Source organism: Lolium perenne, chromosome 6 (assembly GCF_019359855.2).
Source record: "Lolium perenne isolate Kyuss_39 chromosome 6, Kyuss_2.0, whole genome shotgun sequence".
NCBI lineage: Eukaryota > Viridiplantae > Streptophyta > Magnoliopsida > Poales > Poaceae > Lolium > Lolium perenne.
In genome coordinates this window covers 128,359,204-128,367,176 of record NC_067249.2, presented here as the reverse complement: position 1 = coordinate 128,367,176, position 7,973 = coordinate 128,359,204, and the positions used below count along the sequence as shown (strand labels likewise).

Here is a 7,973-nt window from a genome sequence, read left to right as displayed (position 1 = left end):
TAAATGTTAGTAGTGAACTATGGTTGAGTAATATTCAATGTTATGATATTTAAGTTGTGGTGTTATTCTTCTAGTGGTGTCATGTGAACGTCGACTACATGATACTTCACCATTTATGGGCCTAGGGGAATGCATCTTGTACTCGTTTGCCAATTGGGGGGTTGCCGGAGTGACAGAAACCTGAGCCCCCGTTGGTATATCGATGCAGGAGGGATAGCAGGATCTCAGAGTTTAAGGATGTGGTTAGATTTATCTTAATTACTTTCTTGTAGTTGCGGATGCTTGCAAGGGGTATAATCATAAGTATGTATTAGTCCTAGGAAGGGTGGTACATTAGCATAGGTTCACCCACACAACACTTATCAAAACAATGAAGATTAATCAGCTGTATGTAGCGAAAGCACTAGACTAAAATCCCGTGTGTCCTCAACACTACTAGGAAAAGGCTTATAGCCGCACTTCTTACCGCTGGCAAGTACGATTTAAAGATGCCGGCGGTAAGGCCTTTAAGGCCCGCCTCGCATTACCGCCGGCGAGTACGTTTGGGGGTGCCAGGAATAGACCGTTTACCGCTGGCGAAACGGGCCAGCAAATGCCGGGGATATGTTGGGTCGAGAGCAGCCGAATGGGCTTTTCATTACCGCCGGCGAATTTTGGTTAGGGGGCGCTGGGGTAAAGCCCACTACCATTCGCGAATTGGGGCCGTCCGCCGGGGGTATTTCTCCCCAATTTCTATTACGTGCCACGGCATCACGTCTCGTCGTCGTTAGATGGTCATCGTGCGGTTTGGACGGGAGATATCCTCGTTTCTCTCGATCTCTTCCCCGCAAACTCATCTCATCCACGAATTTCTTATTTCCTCGCTAACAAACTACTTCTCGTCCACGACCAGGCCCCATCGAGAGGATCACGGCGCCGGCGGAGGAGAAATGGGAGGCGCTGGCGGTGCGGATCGAACAGCGACGCTGGGTCCTAGGCCTCTCCTGCACCATGGACGACGGCGGCGGCGGGGAGGTGCGGCTCGCCAGGAAGAAGGGCAAGACGAAGCGGGGTCTGTCGGCGGCGCCGCCGCCTCCTGCGGAGAGGGGCAGGGACCGGAGTCGCTCTGGCACGACTACCACGATTTGCTCCAAGTGAGCCTCTTCCCTGGTCTGGGCCGCCTCCAATCGACGCCATGAAGGGCTCCGACCCCGAGATCTATTCGTCCGTCGCCTCCTCGAGTCGTCCACTGGCGCTCCGTCACGGTGCCCAGCCTCTGCAACTGCGGCCTGATGGTGAGTAAATCATCCATCCATTCTATTCCGACCCAGATTTTCTATGTTTATTCATCCATCCATTCTATTTCGAATTGGTTTGAGTAGATTTAGTTTTACCCAAGGTAATTCGTTTTGAGCACACAGATGATATGTTGCATTCTAAACGTGCTTCTAACAATGATTTGCGTGAGGATCTATAGATGGATTGAAAATTACCGGGTTCAGATTCGGTTCGAGTAGCATCAGATTCTTTTGGTTTCTTTCTCATCCGAGGTAATTCTAGCACACTTAATGATATGCTGACCACTAGAATCAGCCTAAATGTTCTGATTAAACCATGCTTGGTCACACATAATTCGACCTTCTCATATTTCGTGATGCTCCAGAAGTTTTATGATTTGTAGCAACCATGATTCGTGAGTGGATCTAGATCGACTGATATCACCTGGTTCAGATTCGGTTTGGGTAGCTATTATTTTCTTTTCTTCTCATCCAAGGTCATTCCAGCACCCGAATACCATAGATAACATATATAAACAGAGCCAGATTTATAGCATGAATTTATCTTGTGCTATTTTGCTGCAACCTGGACCCTAGTACAGTTTAGTAGTTTATATAAACAGAGCCAGATTTCTTTCCCTTATAGTTATTTTCGTTAGGAATTTTGCTCTTCAATGTATATCGTTCAGCAACCTATTTCTTCCTGAATTATCAGCTCCAGCTTATTCTGCTGTATCGTCTTATGTTAATCGTCATGAAGTTACTTTGCTAAATGCCTTCATTTTAAGTCAATGGTAAATTAAACATTTGAGTCTTAATTCTCTTGTTGTACATCGTTCTACTGTTTAGCATTATCCAACTTTATTTGTGGGATAGGGTTGGGATTTTGTAGTATATCCAGTGCTTACCGTTTTCTTAGCTTGCAGTGAACTCTGGTCAATTAGAGGCATAACTGACTGTTTTCTCTTGTTTACAACAGAAAGTTGAAGATGCTATCCATAGAGGCATAACTGTTCCCAATTAAGGAAGCCAAATATCCTGGAGAAACTTTACCGAGTTTGGATGGAACAGATGAGTGATGAGAAGTTAGAGCACTTTATTTTGTAGATTTTTTTTGTGAATTTTGCTGGATGTATTCACATGTGTCCCGATGTATAATTGCAAAGCTAATAAATAATATATGGACGTGATGGATGGGTTACATCAATTGTTCTTTTTTTTAAATCTTAAATGACATACCGCCGGCACATTGGTCTTATGCATGCGAAGACGCCGGGGATAATAGCACGTTACCACCGGCGAATCCGAGGACGCCGGCGGTAAGCACTTACCACCGGCGAGGTTATCGCTGGCGAATCCGAAAGTGCCGGCAGTAGGCATTTTCAGGTCGCCGGCGGTAAGCCTTTTCCTAGTAGTGCAAGAACGTTTGGTCATTATAAGTAAACAAACCGGCTTGTCCTTTGTGCTAAAAAGGATTGGGCCACTCGCTGCAATTGTTACTCTCGCACTTTACTTACTCGTACTTTATTCATCTGTTACATCAAAACCCCCTGAATACTTGTCTGTGAGCATTTACAGTGAATCCTTCATCGAAACTGCTTGTCAACACCTTCTGCTCCTCGTTGGGATCGACATTCTTACTTATCGAAGATACTACGATACACCCCCTATACTTGTGGGTCATCAAGACTATTTTCTGGCACCGTTGCCGGGGAGTGAAGCGCTATTGGTAAGTGGAATTGGTAAGGAAAATTTATACTGTTTGTGCTGATTTTATTTCTGCCTGCTGCTATAACTCATTATGAAGAGATCTTCTCTTCAGTGTTTATTTGGGAAATCTACTACTACTGCAAAGGTAGTGGATGGGGCGCCAGGTAAGGAAGAAATATCATACAAAATACCTATGAAAATTATTGAACGTGTAGTGGGTAACCGTTATACAGGGGATGGAACTGTCCACCCTGGAGATCATTTACTGTTCTTACATGAATTATGCGGTTTATTCAAGTGTGCAGGTATTGCTATGGATGAAGTGAGGAAGAAACTATTCTCTGTATCGTTGTCTGGTAAAGCGGCACATTGGTATAAATTACTGGATAATGGGGATTCTCTTGAATGGAATGATATTGTGCCCCGGTTTTATTCTAAGTTCTATCCTCCAAGTGAGATTCACAAAGATCGGAATCGCATATATAATTTTTGGCCTCATGAAGGAGAGAGTATTTCCCAAGCGTGGGGGAGATTGAAGTCTTTAATGCTCAAATGCCCCATTCATGAGCTTCCTGGTAATATTATTATTGATAATTTCTATGCAAGACTTTCTTTTCAAGACAAGACCTTGCTGGATACTTCTTATTCTGGATCCTTTACACGCAACAAGGAAGAGTTTAAAAGGGACCTTCTTAATCGGATCCAAGAAAATACTGAAGGATGGGAGAACGACAAGGATAGAGAATCAGGTATAAGTTATGATTATAAATGCATTGAAGCTTTTATGGATACTGATAAATTTCGTAATATGAGTGCTACTTATGGTCTTGATTCTCAAGTCGCTGCAAATCTTTATAAAGCTTTTGCCTCTCATTATGAATTGCCAAAGAAGAACTTTGATAAGTATCATGAACCGTATAAAGATAAAATTGATTCATCTATAAATAAATGTGTTGTAGTTGAAACTGTTGATCATGTTATTCCTGAAGCTTATATTGAAAAAACTCCTTTCCCTGCTAAAATGAAGGAGTACTCTGTTATAAATAGTGCGGTTCATAAAAGTGAAAAGAAACCTATAGAACCTGAAGAACAAATAAAAGTTGAACCTGCTGTTGCAATTATTAAAGATCTTGTGACTGAAAATGTGGAGGATGGTCATATTATTTTCTGTGAAGATGCCTCTAATATTGTTTCGCATCCTAATAAGTCTAGGAAAGCTAGTGTTCCTATGCTATCTGTTAGAATTGGTGATCATTGTTATTATGGTTTATGTGATATTGGTGCAAGTATTAGTGCTATTCCTTATGAGCTTTACACGGAGATCATGCATGAAATTGGTTCTTGTGAACTTGAAGATATTGATGTGGTTATTCGGCTGGCTAATAGAGAAACTATCTCTCCTATTGGTATATTATTCGAGATGTGGAAGTTCTATGTGGTAAGATTAAATATCCTGCTGACTTTTTGGTACTTGGTTCTGCTGCTAGTAAATATTGTCCTATCATTTTTGGTAGACCTTTTCTAAATACTTGTGGAGCTATTATAGATTGTAAGAAAGAGAAAATTTTGACTAAATTTGCTGGTGAATCTTATGAGTTTAACTTCTCTAAATTTACCAAAACTCCTTATAAAATTGATTCGCCTAATAGTGATTTTAAAGTTGAACAGTGTGCATCTATTGCTCTTGCTCCTAGTAATCCTTTGCAGCAACATTTGGAGAATAGTGAGAGTGAAGTTTTTAGGGAAGAAAGAGATGAGCTTGATGAAATTTTCCTTCGTCAACCTATTCTTAAGCATGATTTACCGGTGGAAGATCTGGGTACAACACCACCACCAAAGGAAGATCCTGTCTTTGATTTAAAACCATTGCCTGATAATCTTAAATATGCTCATATTGATGATAAGAAAATATATCCTGTTATTATTAGTTCTAAGCTTTCAGAGTTTGAAGAAGAAAGGTTATTGGAAATACTGAAGAAACACCGAGGTGCTATTGGCTACACTCTTGATGACTTGAAGGGTATTTCTCCCTCCATTTGCCAACACGCCATTAATATGGAAGATGATGCGAAGCCTGTTGTTGAACCTCAGCGTCGTCTAATTCCTAAGATGAAGGATGTGGTAAGAAATGAGGTATTAAGACTCCTTGAAGCTGGTATTATATATCCTATTGCTGATAGTAGATGGGTTAGTCCTGTGCATTGTGTTCCTAAGAAAGGAGGAATGACTGTTGTGCCTAATGATAATGATGAGCTCATACCTCAAAGAGTAGTTGTAGGTTATAGAATATGCATTGATTATCGAAAAGTTAATAAGGTTACTAAGAAAGATCATTACCCTTTACCATTTAATGATCAAATGTTAGAAAGGTTATCTAAAAATACTCATTTTTGCTTTCTTGATGGTTATTCTGGGTTTTCACAAATTGCTGTTAAAACTAAAGATCAAGAAAAAACCACTTTCACTTGTCCCTATGGAACTTATGCTTATAGGCGTATGCCTTTTGGTTTATGTAATGCTCCTGCTACTTTTCAAAGATGCATGTCTGCTATTTTTCATGGCTTTTGTGAGAGTATTGTAGAGGTATTCATGGATGATTTTTCTGTCTATGGGAATTCTTTTGACAGTTGCTTGCGGAACCTTGATAAAGTTTTGCAGAGATGTGAAGAAACTAACTTTGTTCTTAATTGGGAGAAATGCCACTTTATGGTTAATGAAGGAATTGTATTGGGACATAAAATTTCTGAGAGAGGTATTGAAGTTGATAGAGCTAAAGTTGAAGCAATTGAGAAGATGCCCTATCCGAGGGATGTTAAAGGTATTCGTAGTGTTCTTGGTCATGCTGGGTTTTATAGGAGATTTATTAAAGATTTCTCCAAGATTTCAAAGCCTCTTACTAATCTTCTTCAAAAATATGTACCTTTTGTTTTTGATGATGATTGTAAGGAAGCTTTTGAAACTCTAAAGAACGCCTTAACAACTGCCCCTATAGTTGAACCTCCTGACTGGAACTTACCATTTGAAATTATGTGTGATGCTAGTGATTTTGCTGTAGGCGTTGTTCTTGGACAGCGAGTAGATAAAAAATTAAATGTTATTCATTATGCTAGCAAAACTCTTGATGCTGCTCAAAGAAATTATGCTACAACTGAAAAAGAATTATTAGCTGTAGTCTTTGCTTGTGATAAGTTTAGATCCTATATTGTTGATTCAAAAGTTACAATTCATACTGATCATGCTGCGATTAGATACCTTATGACAAAGAAAGATGCTAAGCCAAGGCTTATTAGATGGGTACTTCTGTTGCAAGAATTTGATTTACATATTGTAGATAGGAAAGGTGCTGATAATCCTGTTGCTGATAATTTGTCTAGATTGGAAAATATTGCTTATGATCCTGTTCATGTTAATGATAGTTTTCCAAATGAACAATTGGTTGTAATAAAGGTGAATTCGCGAGATAGCCCTTGGTACGCTGATTATGCTAACTTTATTGTATCCAAGTACTTGCCTCCAACCTTTTCAGCTCAGCAAAGGAGGAAATTCTTTTATGACTTGAGGCATTATTTTTGGGATGACCCACACTTATATAAAGAAGGAGTGGATGGTATTCTGCGAAGGTGTGTTCCCGAATATGAACAACAAGAGATATTGAGTAAATGTCATGGTAGTGCTTATGGAGGACATCACGCCGGAGATAGAACCGCGCAAAAGGTTCTACAATCAGGTTTTTATTGGCCAACTCTCTTTAAAGATGCAAGGAAGTTTATTTTATCTTGTGATGAATGTCAAAGGGTTGGTAATATCTCCAGACGCAATGAAATGCCTATGAATTATACTCTTGTTATTGAACCGTTTGATTGTTGGGGGTTTGACTTCATGGGACCTTTTCCCTCTTCAGAAGGTAACACTCATATACTTGTTGCTGTTGATTATGTTACTAAATGGGTGGAAGCCATACCTACAAAAAGTGCTGATGGTGAGACCTCTTTAAGAATGCTTTTAGACATTATTTTTCCTAGATTTGGAGTTCCTAGATATATTATGACAGATGGAGGTTCTCATTTTATTCATGGTGGTTTTAGAAAAACTCTTGCTAAATATGGTATTAATCATAGAATTGCTTCCGCTTATCATCCTCAAACTAGTGGGCAAGTAGAACTATCAAATAGAGAAATTAAATCTATCTTGCAAAAGACTGTTAATAAAACTAGAAAGAATTGGGCTAGTAAATTGAAGGAAGCACTATGGGCTTATAGAACTGCTTATAATAATCCTATGGGTATGTCGCCTTATAAAATGGTTTATGGAAAAGCTTGTCATTTACCTTTAGAATTAGAGCACAAAGCTTATTGGGCTGTTAGAGAACTAAATAAAGATCCTAAACTAGCCGGTAATAAGAGGTTGCTGCAATTAAGTTCTCTAGATGAATGGAGAAGTGAAGCTTATGAAAATGCTAAACTCTTTAAAGAGAAAGTTAAGAAATGGCATGATAGAAGGATTATCAAAAGAGAATTTAATGTTGGGGATAAAGTCCTATTGTATCGGTCTCGTCTCAGATTCTTTGCAGGGAAGTTGCTCTCAAAATGGGAAGGACCATATGTCATTGATGAGGTTTATCGATCAGGAGCAATTAAAATTAGCTCTCTTCAAGGTAATGCCACACAGGTAGTGAATGGACAAAGACTCAAGCATTATATCTCTGGAGATTCTTATAATGAAGATGTTGATATTATCCAAGTGGTAACTCCGGAAGCTTTCATCAAAGGTCAAACTGACAGTTCTGCAGAGTTCGACTTTGAATAGGTAACAGTACTGGTATTAAAAAGTCCGCGTTTTACCTTCCGAACAATGTTTTTTATGTTTTTGGAAAATATGAAAAATTACGAGATCGAAACGGAGTGGAGGAGACGCACGAGGGCGTGCCCCCATAGGCCGGCGCGGCCAGGCCTTGGCCCGCGCCGCCCTATGAGCTGGCCGCCTCGTCGCCCCTTTCCAACTCTGGTT

The 7,973-nt window shown here is 39.9% G+C and overlaps 1 long non-coding RNA gene across 1 annotated transcript; it reads left to right on the top strand.

The window, feature by feature from the left end:
• Positions 1-691: 691 nt before the first annotated feature.
• LOC127330386 (uncharacterized) lies at positions 692-2,457 on the top strand. The gene is made up of 2 exons (XR_007869258.2): positions 692-1,274; positions 2,236-2,457. It is a non-coding gene; the product is annotated as an uncharacterized lncRNA (long non-coding RNA).
• The last annotated feature ends 5,516 nt before the right edge of the window (positions 2,458-7,973 follow it).